We start from the raw sequence: 15923 nt of genomic DNA, 5'->3' as shown, positions 1-15923 counted from the left end.
GGCGGCCAAGCTGCCAGCTGCTAGCAAGGCCTATTGTTCGGCAGTGACAAGAAATGGCTGTGGAGCACAGCACCCTCCTGGAGAGAGGCTGGAGGCGGAAGGGGGAGGGTGGGGCGAGTTGGGGAAATGTCCCCGACACCGGCTTCCCTGGGGCGCTGGCCTGTGTGCCGGGCGGAGTCAGGGACAAACACACCGCTTGTGCTGGGTCTGTCCCCTCCTTCCTTAGGGCCTCACAGACTTCTTTTTCATTTGTCTTCTCGGGACGTGATGATGGGTGGAAGTGTGTGGCACTGTTTGCGTGGGTCGATGTAGAGAGTCAGGCCTCCTCTAGAAAAGGATTTATGGTCACTTACTTCCCAGCTGATGGCCTGCAAATAGTGCCAGGTGGCCGAGTGCATTTGAAAGAGGCTGCTCCTGTCAGTCCAGCCCATGCTCTGAGTGGAATGCACTCCCTGGGCCTGGAGAGGCTCCCGTGGAGTTGAGGATCCCGACGTTTGTGGGTAGCTTCATGGTGTCTGAGCGCCTCACACACATTCGCTTTCTTTTTCTTTCTTTTTTTTTTTTTTTTTTTTGAGACAAAGTCTCGCTCTGTAACCCAGGCTGGAGTGCAGTGGTGTGATCTTGGCTCACTGCAACCTCCACCTCCCAGGCCCTGGTTCAAGCAATTCTCCTGCCTCCGCCTCTGGAGTAACTGGGATTACAGGCACACACCACCATGCCAGCTAATTTTTGTATTTTTAATAGACACGGGGTTTCACCATGTTGGCCAGGCTGGTCTTAAACTCCTGACCTCGTGATCCACCCGCCTCAGCCTCCCAAAGTGCTGGGATTACAGGCGGGAGCCACCGTGCCCGGCCCATTCGCTTTCTTTGATTCTCACCACAATTCTGGAGGAGGTGGCAGGAGAGGGAGGCTCTGTAGATGTGGGGACACGGAGGAGCAGAGGCCATGGGCCACTGAGTACAGGAGTGGCACAGATAGAAGAGCAGGTCCAGACCCGGGACCCTCCCTTTATCACCCTCAGGTGGCGGCTTTCGGGCTTAGAAGAAACAGCCAGAAATGTAATTATGAAAAAATCAAGGTCTATAAGTAAGCCATGGAGCCAGAAGTCACATACTCTCTTGGGGCTTTGTAACAGGGACAGGGTGGGAACTGACACCATTCTGAGCTTTGATTCTGTCCTTTCTGTCCTTGAGACCCCCTCTCCTCCCGCTGCCCCAAATACACACACAGTCATAGTGGAGGGGACAGAAGTGATACAGCTACGGGTGGCCACTGCCTTCCTCAAACATTCCACCTAAGACAGAGAGACAGAGTTAGGCACTTCCTGTGTTCTTTCTGCTTTTTTTTTTTTTTTTTTTTGAGACAGGGTCTCATTCTGTCACCTAATGGCACAATCATAGCTTGCTATAGCCTCTAACTCCTGACCTCAAGCCATCCTCCCGCCTCAGCCTCCCAAAGTACTAGTACTACAGGCGTGAACCACGGCACCCAGCCAGCACTTGTGTTAATCCAGCTTTGAGACAAACCCCAGGTCCCCTTCTAACCACATTGCTGCCCCTAAGCCTTGCCAGTGCAGAAATTCTACAGCCCCCATGCTCACTGGCACACCTGCTCTCTCCCCACAACCGCCCCCATCCTCTTTCTCCTTCCTCTTTCTCCTTCCTCTTTCCCTGCCTCCCAGTCTCTCAAGTCTCTCTCCCGCTCCTGCCCTCCATCTCTGACTGTGTCTCTGGCTCTTACTCCCCTCCTCTCCCTTGCAGTGTCTGTCTCTGTCTCTCTCCTGCATTATTACTTGAAAGCAAGCTTCACTCTCGCAGAGCAACTGAGTCTCACCTTGGGAGCTGGGTGACACGGCCCCCTGCCCTCTCGAGGTCTGGGTTTTCTGGGTCTGACGTGCTGGGCTCCAGCTTCTCGGCTTGGAGGCAGGTCTGGTGGGGCTGGGTGGCTCCAGGGCTCAGGTTCATTAAGGTCTGGGGTCCTCAGAGTCACCACAAGAGGGCCCCAGGACCCTCTGGGATGGAGAAGGGTGTCCAGGGCCTCAAGTACTGCCCCCTGAGTACCTGGCTTCCCCATCTGGGGCTTCTTAGCCTGCAGGCTATGAGATCATTGGGGTTAAAAGTTTTCTATCTCTGTTTTCTGAGTTGCCTAAGAAGCTCTTGAGGCTGGGGAGACCACCTGTGGAAAGCACTTTGCTTTTACAGAAAGTGTGGGTGCTGAGCTGGGCTTTCTTTGGTCTCCCTTTCACAGATCCAAAAAGGGAAACCAAGGCCCTGAAAGGTGAGGCGAACTGTGCAAGGCAGCTGGAACCTGGGAGCTGGGGTCTGAGTGTGCCTGTGGCACTCCGCTCTGCCCCTGCTGGACAGATTTCCCTGCTGTCCAGGGGACCCTGGCCTCACTGTGGGTTATCATAGAGATGCCACCATGCAGAAAGCTTAGACATGATCCCTGGCTTTCTCAGGGCTAGCCCAGAGGGGAATCAGGAACCAGGAATACTTTCTGGTCTCCAAACCCTAGTAGTCTGCTACTGTGGCCTGCCAGGCCCCTCAGCTTGGCTACAGAAGACAAGATGGTTAAGAGAGAGGATCTTTGGAAGAGAAAAGGGCTCACTCACACCCACTGAGGCCTATCCCCATGGGTCAAACCGGCCAGAGGATAGAAAGAACCTGTCTGACGGCCGGTAGCTGAGGAAGACTGGCTGGGGAGGCTGTGGGTCAGGGAGCTCTTTGGCCCATGAGCTCATTTCCCGGTGCGCCCATCTCAGCAGATGCACCACTACTTACCTAACTCATAATGCCCTTGAAGCCATTCTTGCCTTTCCCCTTTCCCACCCACACACACCCCATCAGCAAACCCGGTTTATTCTGCCTTCTGAATAGATGCAGGATCCACTGGCATCTCACCGTCCCCCCTGCCAGTCACCTCTCACCACAGCCTCCGTGCTGGCCTCCCTGCTCCCATCCTCGTTTCGATGTCTGTTCTCAAGACAGCATCCAGAGTGATGCTTTAGAAAATGAGTTAGCCGACCAGGTGTGGTGGCTCACGCCTGTAATCCCAGCACTTTGGGAGGCTGAGGCGGGCAGATCACTTGAGGTCAGGAGTTCGAGACCAGCCTGGCCAACATGGTGAAACCCTGTCTGTACTAAAGATACAAAAATTAGCTAGGCCTGATGGAGAGCACCTGTAATCCCAGCTACTCAAAAGGTTGAGGCAGGAGAAAAGCTTGAACCCAGGAAGCAGAGGTTGCAGTAAGCTGAGATCATGCCGCTGCACTCCAGCCTGGGCCATAGAGCGAGACTATCTCAGAAGAGAAAAAAAAAAAAGGAAAAGAAAAAAGAAATGAGTTAGCCCTGTGCTTCCAAATAGGAGCACCTGGGGATTTGTGAGGATGCAGAGTGTAATCAGCAGGTCTGGGAGGGGACCAACAGCCTGGGTGTTTGACAAGCTCTGCGTGTGTGGTGGTGCTGGCCCAGCATCAGATTATGCTCCTTCTGTGCTCCAAGCACTCCACGGACTTTTTTGGAGTAAAACCCAAAGTTCTTCTCCTGGCCTCTGTGGCCTTGGCTGCTTGTCCAGTCCCACTCCTCCCCTCTCCCCTACTCTCTGTTCCAGCCCCACCAACCTTCTTGCTGTTCCTCAAGCACACCTAGCATGTTCTTGCCTCTTGGCCTTTGCACACACTGTTCCCTCCGCCTGGCACCCTCTTCCTTCTCCCAGGCCACCTCCCAGGCCTTTCCCGACCGCCCTGCCTAAGTAGCAGCCTGTCACTCAGTAGCCCTTTCCTCTCCTTCTTTTTCTTCACAGCACGCATCCCTTCCTCGCAGTACACCTCTCTGTGTTTGTTTGATGATCATGTCTCCCTCACTGAATTGCAGAGCCTGGGAGGGCTGGAATGTGTGTGTTTGTGTGTGACTCTCTCCCCAGCCTGGCACAGGGCAGACCCTCAGTACTGCCTGCTGAGGAAATGCAAGATCCTGTTACATGCTAGGGCTCCAGGACCAACGCAGCAGATCTGGTGCCTGGCCTCTGCGTCATCTACAGCCTTGTTCCCCAGCAGGAGGACAGGCGTGGGGGTGACGAGTGGGAATAGCCATGGTGGATACTTCCTGACCGCTTCCTGTGTCAGCCCTGTGCTGAGGGTTTTCTGTGAATTATCTCATTTAATCTTCATTACAGCCCAGCTAGGAAGGCACTGCCATCATCGCTACCCCCCATTGGAGGGTGGCCTCCTACTTGCTGTCCCACAGCTCTTCAGGGCTCCCCTGTCTGCCCGGGGATCGGTGGCCTGACCTCGTTACCCTATCCTGCCCTGAGCCAAGGCACAGGCAACCTGCAGGGAGGGAAGCATCTAGCACTTCCCTGTCCACTCCCCTGAGGCTGTGGCACCACAGCTGTCCCTGGGCACTGGATTAATCTGGCACCCCACCCAGGGACACTGGAGAGGGTTGGGAGGGCGGGAAAGGGGTGTGGAGTACGGATGGCACCCCTGCAGGGAGGAGGTCTGGCGACATCATCCCAACCCAGGTCATGGATTGAGATGATTTACGTGCTGGTGTTGGGAGAGACTTTTCCCCTTGCCCAGCCGAAGAAATGTTGCGCTGTCGCCTGGCCCCAAGTGGTGCTTTGGGCTCCCTCATGAGCACTCCAGGCCTCTGGCTGGGGAGAAGGGAGAGTTTGCTGGCAGCTGGTGCTGAGGGAGAGGGGCTGGCTGCTTCGACCTGCCCTGAAGGAGATGGGAGTAGGCAGCAGTTTTTTTGAAATTATTTTTCAAATGTTTATTAACAGGCTTTTAAGAAAGAGCACCTTTAGGTTTACAGAATTTTTTTTTAAAGTACAGAATTCTCATAAACCCCTTCCCCCAACCCCTCAAGTTTCCTCTATTAGTATTCTTTTCTTTTTTTTTTTTTTTTTTTTTTTTTTTTTGAGACGGAGTCTTGCTCTGTTGCCCAGGCTGGAGTGCAATGGCACTATCTCCATTCACTGCAACCTCCACCTCCTGGGTTCAAGCGGTTCTCCTGCCTCAGCCTCCCAAGTAGCTGGGATTACAGGGATTACAGGCATGCATTACCATGCCTGGCTAATTTTTCATGGCTAATTTTTTGTATTTTTAGTAGAGATGGGGTTTCACCATTTTGGCCAGGTTGGTCTCGAACTCCTGACCTCGTGATCTGCCTGCCTCGGCCTCCCAAAAAGTGCTGGGATTAAAGGCGTGAGCCACCTCACCCACCTGGCCCCTAGTTTCCTCTGCTATTAACATTTTGTATTCATGTTTTACATTTGTTACAAGTGATGAGCCAATATCGATACATTATTATTATTGTTGTAGTTATTATTTTGAGACAAGGTCTCACTCTGTTGCCCAGGCTGGAGTGCAGTGGCATGATCACAGCTCACTGCAGCCTGGGCCTCCCAGGTTCAAGCGATCCTCCACCCTCTTGAGTAGGTGGGACTACAGGCGCTCACAACCATTCCTGGCTAATTTTTCTTATTTTTTGTAAAGCTGAGATCTTGCTCTGTTGCCCAGGCTGGTCTTGAACTCCTGGGCTCAAACTAGCCTCCTGGCTCGGCCTCCCAAAGTGCTTTATATATTATTATCAGCTGAAGTTTATAGTTTATATCAGAGTTCACTTTTAGTGTTGTGCCTGCTATGGATTTTGACAAATGTATGACGGCCACGGTTATTACAGTGTCATCCAGAGGAGTTTCACTGCCCTGAATATCCTGTGTTCCCACTATTCATCCGTGGCCCTTCCCCAGGAACCTGGGCTACCTCTGATCTTTTCACTGTCTCCACAAGTTTGTCTTTTCCAGAATGTCAAATACTGGAATCCTATAGTATATAGCCTTTTCAGACTGGCTTATTTCACTTAGCATTACATATTTAAGGTTCTTTCATGACTTGATAGCTTGATTGTTTTTTAACCGTGAATAATATTTCATTGTCTGGGTGAACCACTATTTAACCTTTACCTGCTGAAGGATACATTGGTTCAAGTTTTTGCAATTTTTTGAATAAAGGTGCTGTAAACATTGATGTGCAGGCCTTAATGTGGACAGAAGTTTTCAGTTCATTTGGGTAAATTCCTAAGAGGGTGATCGCTGGATTATATGGTAAGAGTATGTTTAACTTTGCAAGAAACTCCCAAACTGCCTTCCAATGTGTCTGTACCATTTTGCATTCCCACCAGCAATGAATGAGAATTCTATTGCTCTTCAGCCACTTCAGCATTTGCTGTTGCCAGTGTTTGGGACTTTAGCCATTATAATAGGTGTGTAGTGGTATCTCATTGTTATTCTAATTTGCAATTCCCTAATGACGTATTATGTTGAGCATCTTTTCATATGTTTATTTGCCATCTGTATGCCTTTGGTGAGATGTCTGTTCAGATCTTTGCTCATTTTTAATTGAATTGTTTTCTTATTGTCGAAGGGTTCTTTGTGTGTACTTTGGATACCAGTCCTTTATCAGATACGTGTTCTGCTAATATTTTCTCCTAGTCTGTGACTTGTCTTTTCATTCTCTCAACAATGTCTTTTGCAGAGAAGTTTTTAATTTTAATGAAACTCAACTTGTCAATTTTTTTCTTTTATGTATCATACTTTTGGTGTTATATTTAAAATGTCATCACCAAACCCAAGGTCACCTAGATTTTCTTCTATGTTATCTTCTAGAATTTTTATAGTTTTGCCTTTATATTTAGATCTATAATCTATTTTGAATTTTTTCTGGGGGTGGAGTCTCACTCTGTGGCCCAGGCTAGAGTGCAGTGGTGCAATCATAACTCACTGCAACCTCGACCTTCTGGGCACAAGCAATCCTCCCACCAAGGAACTAGGACTACAGGTGATCACAATAGCTTTTATAGTACGTCTTGAAATGGGGTAGTGTCAGCCCTCTGACTTTGTTTTCTCCTTCAATATTGTGTTAACTGTTCTCATCTTTTGCCTCTCTACATAAACTTAAGAATTGCTTTGCCAATATCCACAAAATAGGCTACTGGGAGTTGATTATGATTATATTGAATCTATAGATCAAGTTGGAAAGAACCGATATCTGAACAATATTGAGTCTCACCATCCATGAACATGGAATATCTCTCTATTTATTTAGATCTTTGATTTATTTTACCAGCATTTTATTGTTTTACTCATATAGATTTTATACATGTTTTGTTAGATTTATACTAGAGTATTTCTTATTTTGAGGTGCTAATGTAAATGGTATTGTCTTTAATTTCAAATTGTAAAACATTCAACTTTTCAACATTCCAATCTGTTCACAATCTGGCCCTCGAAATTTATTTGTCCCACTGAACTCTCAACTCCTTCTCTAGCCAGGCCTGCCCTCCGAGCTCACTTTTTCCTATGTGTCCCTCACGCAGTACCCTGTCATTGCACCAGCCTTTCTGACTTGAGACTGCCACTCCAATCTCATCCTGCCTCCATTCCTTTGCATTAAATATGCTTAGCACCTCTATCTCTGTATTATGTTGAGCTCTCTGAAATTATATTTTTTAGACCAAAAAGGGTTAAATATCTAGTCTAGATGAGATTCTACTATGTCTCACTCCTTCTCATCCTCCAGTTCTCAGCTGAAATGCTGTCTCCTCAGAGTAGCCTTCTCTGACCACTCATCCCAGCCAGACATATCAGTCTGTTCTTCTCCAGCACTTCTCACCATCTAAAGCAAGGGTGTCTAATCTTTTGGCTTCCCTGGGCCACATGGAAAGAAGGAGAATTGTCTTGGGCCACACATAAAATACATTAATACTAATGTTAACTGATGAGCTAAAAAAAAAAAAAAAAAAAAATTTGCCAAAAAATCTCATAATGTTTGGCCAGGCGTGGTAGCTCATGCCTATAATCCCAGCACTTTGGGAGGACAAGGTGGGCGGATCACCTGAGGTCAGGAGTTCGAGACCAACCTGGCCAACATGGTGAAACTCTGTCTCTACTAAAAATACAAAAAATTAGCTGGGTATGGTGGCACATGCCTGTAATCCCAACTACTCAGGAGGCTGAGGCAGGACAATAGCTTGAACCTGGGAGGCGGAGGCTGCAGTGAGCTGAGATCATGCCACTCCACTCCAGCCTGGGTGACAGAGTGAGACTCCATCTCCGGAAAAAAAAAAAAAAATTCTCATAATGTTTTAAGAAAGTTTATAGATTTGTGCTGGGCTGCATTCAAAGCTGTCCTGGGCTGCACGTGGCCTGCAGGCCACAGGTTGGACAAACTTGATCTAAAGCCATCTCATGTATTCATTTGCTTCCTTGTTTCTTACTGTTTTCCCTCCTCTAGCATATAAACCTTCTGATACCAGGGGCCTTGTCTTGATCAACAAGCCCCTCAGAGACCAGCTGGGTTGGAGACCCCAGATACTTGTCCCACCCTAGGGAAGGGGAAGTATCCCTTCACCCCGAACTTGACTGATGTTGTATTTCCAACGAGCTCTGTGTTTGGGAATGAAGCCTAATTTACCTGACATAGAACAATAGGGAAACATGATATTTCTGTCCCTAAGTATTGAGGACCAAATTCATAACTCCATGATTGTGTGGTTGAATTGTAGCATGGATTGTTCAAATAAGGGATTCTGTTGGATGCAGAGGGACTGAGTGAGAATGAGCTCTGGCCCAGCAACACCCATTTGTTTCCTTGACTACCATCTCCTCCAGCCTGTTCTATGCCCAACAACAGAACAGGCTTCCTTACACCCATGGTGCTCCTCCAGCTCTGACTCTGATCCACAACTTCAGTGGCTCCCTATTGCCACAGAAAATGCTCATGCCCCTTCCCATACCTTCAAGGCCCTGCTCTCTCCTGCCCCACTGACCCCTCCTGGAGTCCCTGCAAAGAAGTCTCCTTCTTTCCCCTCTGTCCATCATTTGGAGCTCTGATTAAGCCCCACCTCCTCCAGGAACATTCCCCATCCTCCTGCAATATGGACCCCTGTGTGCCTCCTGTCAGTGTCCCAGTTAGTCCATTCAGCTCTCAGGGTTTCTTTGAGAATTTCTGGGGCCTGTTTTAGAGCTTAGGCTCTGGAAGAACAGGAACCGAGTCCAGAAACAGAGAACCAGCTTGTGAATGTGACTTGTTGAAGTCAAAGGAAGAGAGGCTGACAGGCCTCCCAGCCAGAGAAGAACTTGGTAGAGGAAGTCTCTCCATGGGGACCAGACCCCCTAGAACACACCAGCTCAGAGAAGTCGGGTGTGGTGCCCTCGAGGGAGAATCCATGCAGCAGTTCCTCCCTGGCTTCCTCCCCTCCCCACCCTCAAGTGTGGAGCCAGAGCCCAACTGACTCAAGTGGCAAGAAAAAAATGCTCCCCTTGCCCCGCCCCCCTCCACCAAGCTGCTGCACATCTGTGTCCAGACAAAGCCAGCTATTAATCCTTGCCTTTGTGTGAGTGTTTGGGTGTTGAATTCCACTTGGATCTGCTCGCTTTTGGAAGGGGAGATTGGAGGGGATTTAGTGAAGACAAAAGGAACCCACTATGGAGAATCGTGGGGGGCAGGGGAGCTAAGAAACCCAAGTGCATTCACTCTTAGCCTGGTGAGGGTCCTGGGAGTCCAACTTTAGCTAGAGCTGAGTGGGGAACCCAAAATTCCCAGGGTCTGAGTCCGGAAAAGGGACCACTCCCCAGAATAAAAATACCTGCTTCTCAGGGCCTGACAGCAGCCTGCTTTTCACTGCAGATGCTGCCCAGGGCAGTGGCCCCAGCCTAACAGGGCCTGACCCTTTCAGACTGGAGCAGCCCATTGCCCAAGTGAGTCCAAGGGGGAGAGACAGGAGGAAATAGGGACTAGGAAGGAGCCCGGAGCCTCAGAGACTGAGTCCAGATGGAGAGAGAATCTCAAAGCCACCAGAAATCCCCAGCTGAGTCAAAAACACAGCAATAAAGCCAGGGGGCCTGTGGCAATGTGGCTGCTCAAGGCCTGGGTTGGGCTCTCAGGAACAGTTCTTGGGTACCTGGTCCCAGGCAAAAGTTAAGTATTCAGGGAAAACAGTCCACACAAATTCTATCTTTGGCTCAAGCATCAAACACATAGAATAGCCCAGAACAGGATGACAGTGCATGCGTGCATGCGTGTGTGTGTGTGTGTGTGTGTGTGTGTGTGTGTACAGGGTCTTAGAATGGTGGGCAAGTCTGTGGGCAACACCGCCCCAGCAGGTGTTGTTTGATTAACTTACTTAGCAGAAGCTCTGGTCTAGTTACCAGATTGCTAGGAGAGCAGGCTGGGGTATGAATTGAAACACCCTGACCTGCCCCTCCTACTTTGTTAATTTCATTTAGAAAATGAGATTTCCCCATCTGTGGGTGCTTGATTCTAAGCTCACCGAGTTGTCAAGTTACATCAAGTACAAGTGACTTCAACTCTATGTGGGTGCGGAGACACACCCCCCAAAGCTTCCTCCCCCTTTCCCCCTTACCTGAAATGTGTGGTCATGTCATGTCATGTCATTGATTAAATAGTTGGCCAAACTACTGCGCTGCAGGGCCCAGTTCTGGCTTAGCTGCTGGGCAGCAAATGCAAAATGTGGTTGCCTATTGACACTTGTGTTCAACTAAGCTTCTGGGCTTATTTAACTGTGTTCTAAATAGTGCTTGTACATCCACAGCTATTTTATTCTTTCTCTACCTTTATTCTAAAAATAAAAGAGTAAAGTAGAGGCATTCATTCATTTACGCATCCATTCCTTCAGGAGAGGAGAAGGCAAGGCCGGCTCCAATGTTCTCCCGACTCTTTCTTGGTCTTTGGGGTAGGGAACTTGGGACTCAGAGCTGCTCCACCTGCTGTCGTAAAGGCACCCTCCTCCCATCACAGTTTCTGAGGACCTGGTCCCAGGCAACCCCACTCTGGAAGGCAGGGGAAGAATAGGAGGGGCCAGTTCCTGCCCCAGGGACTGTGGCCTCCTCTGAGTTAGGGAATGGACCCAGCTTCTCCAACTTCCAGATGGGGCCTTTTGGAAGCTCATACAGCCACTTCCATTCCTGATGTTGTCCGAGGGCCTCTGACTGTTGCTGAGCTGCCTCTGTGTCTGGTTGGCAGGCCCACGGCTGCACTGACCATGGAACTCTGCACCTGGTGTAGACCCCGCTCTGCACTAAGGAGCCAGAGACCTTGCGGGCAGCTTCCCCTCTGGGCTGACAGAGAGGGGCTTGGAGGCATGGAGATGGTCATGGGGATTGATTGAGAGAATTGGTGAGTGTGGTGGTTTAGAATCCCCAGGTCCCACATTGTTGTAAGGCACAGAGGGCGACAAACAGTGGCAACATGAGCTTGGTGCCTTGGGCATCTCAGTTCTGCCACCATAAGTGGGCTGTGATGAATGGAACTGGGGTGGGAGGAAGGGTCAAGAGGGGGCAACAGGACACTTAAGGGATGGTGTGACAGGGCAAATGGAGGAGAAGCTGGGGTCAGAAGTCCTAATCAAGTAACAGGTCTAGGCACAGAGTCCATGACAGGCGTTCTGGAGTCCGTGGCTCTGGGGCGTGGCTTCGCTCTCCACCTGCCCTCTGAGGATGGCTGCAGGTGGGCTTGCTACCATCACAGCCCGTGGGTAGGTAAGGGTCTGGCTTCCCAAATTAAACGCAGTCAGGGTGGCATTTACTGAGTGTTACGTGTCAGGCAATGTGCTAAGTCCTTGACATTGTACCATCTCAGTAAAGCCTCATAACCACCCATGAGGTCAATACTGTTATTATTCCCATTTGATAGCTGTGCACACAGTAGCTTGGAGAAGTCAAGGGCCTGATCTAAAGTCACATGGCTACACACCACCGGGGCCAGGACTTCGGAACCCAGGCTGCTCTCTACTCAGTTGAGGTTCTCTCAGACCTCTAGATCTTCCTCTTCCTCCCCAGCTCCACCTCCTTCAGCCTTTCACAGCCCAGCAGCATGGAAAGGGCCTGGAAGAGGAGGGAGAAGAAGTCAAGTTTGAGGCTATATTTTGGCTCCTTGGTCAAAGGTGGGGTGCGGAAATAAGGGTGGAGAGTCTGGGGATTTTCTGGAGATTTCGCTGCACCAAGATGTTGACCGTCTCCTCCCAGAAGAAAACAGATGAGCAAACTGCTCTGGAAAGTAAATTTTTTAAATTAAAAGTAAGTTTTTCCTTTTGGCAAACACAAATGCAGTATATCCTTTGCAGGGGAAAGCTAGAAAATACAGAGAAGCAAAAATAAAAATATAAAATACCTTTGTAGTACACAAAGGTGATGACTACTAAAATCTTGCTTTTTTTTTTTTTTTCTTTTTTTTTTTACACAGGTTCTTACTCTGTCACCCATGCTGGAGTGCAGTGGTACAATCATGGCTCACTGTGACCTTGAACCCCTGGGCTTAAGGATCTTCCTGCCTCAGCCTCCCAAGTAGCTGAGACTACAGGTGTGTGCTATCATGCCTGGCTAATTTGCAAAAAAAAAAAAAAAAGAAAGAAAGAAAGAAAGAAAAAAGGAAATAAAATTATAGAGACAGGGTCTGCCTACCTTGCCCAGGCTGGTCTTGAAGTCCTGGCCCCAATCAACCTTCCGTCCTTAGCCTCCTGAGTCTTTCCAGGATTACAAGTACGAGCCACCACATCTGGCCTGCATATATTTTTGCAAACTCTTTCCTAAGTACCGACACATACACACATATACTTTTCATATTCTTCTATTTTTTTTTACTTCTATTTCATGGAAGGACATTGTTTTTTTAAAAGCAAAAATGCTATTATTTGGAAACTTTCTTTTTTCACTCAATAATTTATCTGAACATCTTCCCAAATCAGGACATATTCATCGACTCTATTACATTCAGTGATTGTGTGGCATCCTGTTTTATGGCAGCACCGTAATTCATTGAACTCATTTCCTAATGGTAGATATTTAGGAATTTCCAATTTTCTGTTCCTGCTAAGATTAACAGTTCTAGCTAAATCTCAGTGCATCCTTATAGAATCTTAATGTGAAATTGATGGATCTAAAGGTGTATATTGCCCAACTGCCCTCAGGAGAGATTGTAGCTATTTATTCTCACAGTGTTTGAGACTCGCCACAGCCCCACCCCCAACACACACACAAACACGTTGTTGTTATTCATGGGAATATTCTTTCGTTAGGAAAAAAAAAGGGTTGACAACTTGATACATGAAATGCTATCTCATTATTGTTTTATTTAGCATTTCTTTAATTATTAATTGGGGTCAACAGGTTTTCATGTGCCCATTAGCCATTTTTATTTTGTCTTTGTGAATTGCCCATTCATGTCTTTTGTTCATTTCTCTGTTGGATATTCTTTCTAACACAGTTGTCTTATTTTAGGTGAGTCATTCTTAGCTCTGGCATATTAGAATCGCCTGGAAGACTTTTTAAAACACACACACCACACACACACGCACACATACACACACCCCACACACAAGGAAAGCAGGCAAGAAAGCGTCCCATCTCAAGATAAATATTTGGTGGGGCATGGGTATGAGTATTTTTTGAAGTGTTCTTGTGCTTCTAATTTGCAGCCGTGGTTGAAAACCACTGTTATAAATTAGATTTCTCCCACTGTCTGGCTCCAAATGCTTTCATGCAGAATCTATTCTCATTTTGTTGACACCCAGTTTTCTCTTATGAAAAATGGGCAGCAGAACTGCAAAGCAACACAGCACCCCCTCCCAAATTCTGCAAATCCCATGGGGGAGACCGAAGTTTCGGGAAGGAGGGTGAGACAGACGCTGTGGTCAGGCTGTTTGCCAGGTGGATTGGGAAAAATTAAAAGAGCTTTCTCAAGCAATGAGACTTGCCCTGTAGACAGTGTGAGCTCTCAGTGGAGGAGGAGAGAGCTGGGGTCTTACGGGACATTTGCTTCTCTGTTGCACCCATCTTCAGATACATAGCAATCTTACCCTTTCGAGGACTTCGAGGCTGAAGATTAGCACTTTATCTGAGGCAGTTCATCTCCTTTCGTGAGAGACTGGAGAAGTTTGGGCCCAAGGAACTGAGTCCTTCAGGAGGCAACATGTCGTGACATCAGAGGAATCCCTTGGGGGTACAGGGACTCCTCCACCACTTCTAGCCCTCTTGAGGGATTTATGACATTCTCAAACTTACTTAAATTCATTTGTATTAAAACGCACAGGAGCCACTCCCCTTCCTCTTCACCTCTGTTCCACCTCAGAGCATGGGGTCCCACCTGGGGGACAGGATGAATGAAAGGGTCTTTCCAGTGTTCAGTCAGGAAGGTCCCTGGAAACCCCTAGGCTGGCTCAGTGCCCCTCCATGTTGGAGACTGCTGAGGCCTCGTGGAGGATGACAGCAAATTTGGGTCCTCCAGGTGCTGTTGCTCCTGAAGTTGGAAGAATATGGTCAACGGCCTGAATTCTGCTAGTCCACTTGGTGTCAGTGTGTGGTCCTGGGCCTCAGTTTCTGCATCTGTAAAATGGAGATAGTAATGTTGATAGTCAAGGTTACTAACAGGACTGAAAACACAGCACATACAACACTGTAGCTGCTTGATTAATGCCAGGGGTGCTCTGTGGAGGTCCTTTCATGCCCTCACCCTCTCCAGTCAGGGCTAAGGGTTTTGAGTTTAGCTCCAGACTCTCCATCCTTTCTTTTTTCTTCTGAGATGGAGTTTCACTCTCGTTGCCCAGGCTAGAGTGCAATGGCGTGATCTCAGCTCATCGCAACCTCCTCTGCCTCCCGAGTTCAAGCAATTCTCCTGCCTCAGCTTCCCAAGTAGCTGGGATTACAGGCATGCTCACCATGCCTGGCTAATTTTGTTAGAGGTGGGGTTTCACCATATTGGTCAGGCTGGTCTCAAACTCTCGACCTCAGGTGAGCCACCTGCCCTGGTTTCCCAAAGTGCTGGGATTACCTGCATGAGCCACTGTGCCCGTTGACTCTCCATCCTTTCATCCCCAAGTCATCCTCTACTCATTCCATTGCCTCAGGGGTACAAGAGGCAACCCCCACTCAACTGGTCCCCCAGCCTCCAGCACCGTGCAGCACCTATGCCAGAAGCTATGCCCCTTGGCTGGCATCCTCTATCCTCTCTCCCACCCTCTCCCTGTGAACCCCAAGCAACCTCAACCAGTTCCTCGCTACCCTTGCACTTTGCTGCCTAGACTTGACTTTAGACATTCTATTGTAAATTTAATTTTTATTGAGCACTTACTCTGTGCCAGGGACCATGTTTTGTATTCATTACCTTATTAATTACTCACAAAAACCTTTCATTATCCCATTTTACAGATGGGAAAGCCAGACTAGTTGGTGAAAACTGCCCAAAGCTACAGGGGCATCAGGGAGCAGAGCTGGTACTCTGACCCCATCCCGCTTTACTGACCTCCTAGGAAGCTTAGATTTCAGGGGATGTCCTCTGTCCCTCCCCTGAGCTCCCACGGCGTCCTACTCCTCTCTCTCTTCCACACTTGCCCCACCCTGCCCCACGCTGCGATTTTCTGGCTACCGCTTATCTCCACTGACCGTGATGAGTTCCTCCAAGGCAGAACACATGTCTTTGTAGTTTATTCATCTTTGAGTCTGGCACAATGCTTAGAACATTGCAGGTTCTTAAATTATTTTTCTAATTCAAAAGTAACACGTGCTCATTATGGAAAACAGAAAAAATAAAGCAGAAACCAAATATCACCTATGAACCCATCACCCAAAGAAAATCATTGTTAATATTTTGACAAACTTTCTTCCAGTCCTTTTTAAAAATATATTTTTCCTTAGGCAAATAATACGTATTTTGCATAAAGTAGGTATCATACAATACCATTTTCTACGCTGCTTTTCACCTCATATCACGAGCAATTCTCCATGTCATTAGAACTGTTTTGAAAATGGGATTTTTTGATGGCTGCAGATTGTTCTCGCATGTGACTGAGCACTCTTCTTTAAGCTCCTCCCACATTGTTGGGTTTTTCTGTTTGTTTCTGAGA

Source organism: Macaca nemestrina, chromosome 13, assembly GCF_043159975.1.
Source record: "Macaca nemestrina isolate mMacNem1 chromosome 13, mMacNem.hap1, whole genome shotgun sequence".
Lineage (NCBI taxonomy): Eukaryota > Metazoa > Chordata > Mammalia > Primates > Cercopithecidae > Macaca > Macaca nemestrina.
Note: the sequence above shows the minus strand (reverse complement) of the source record.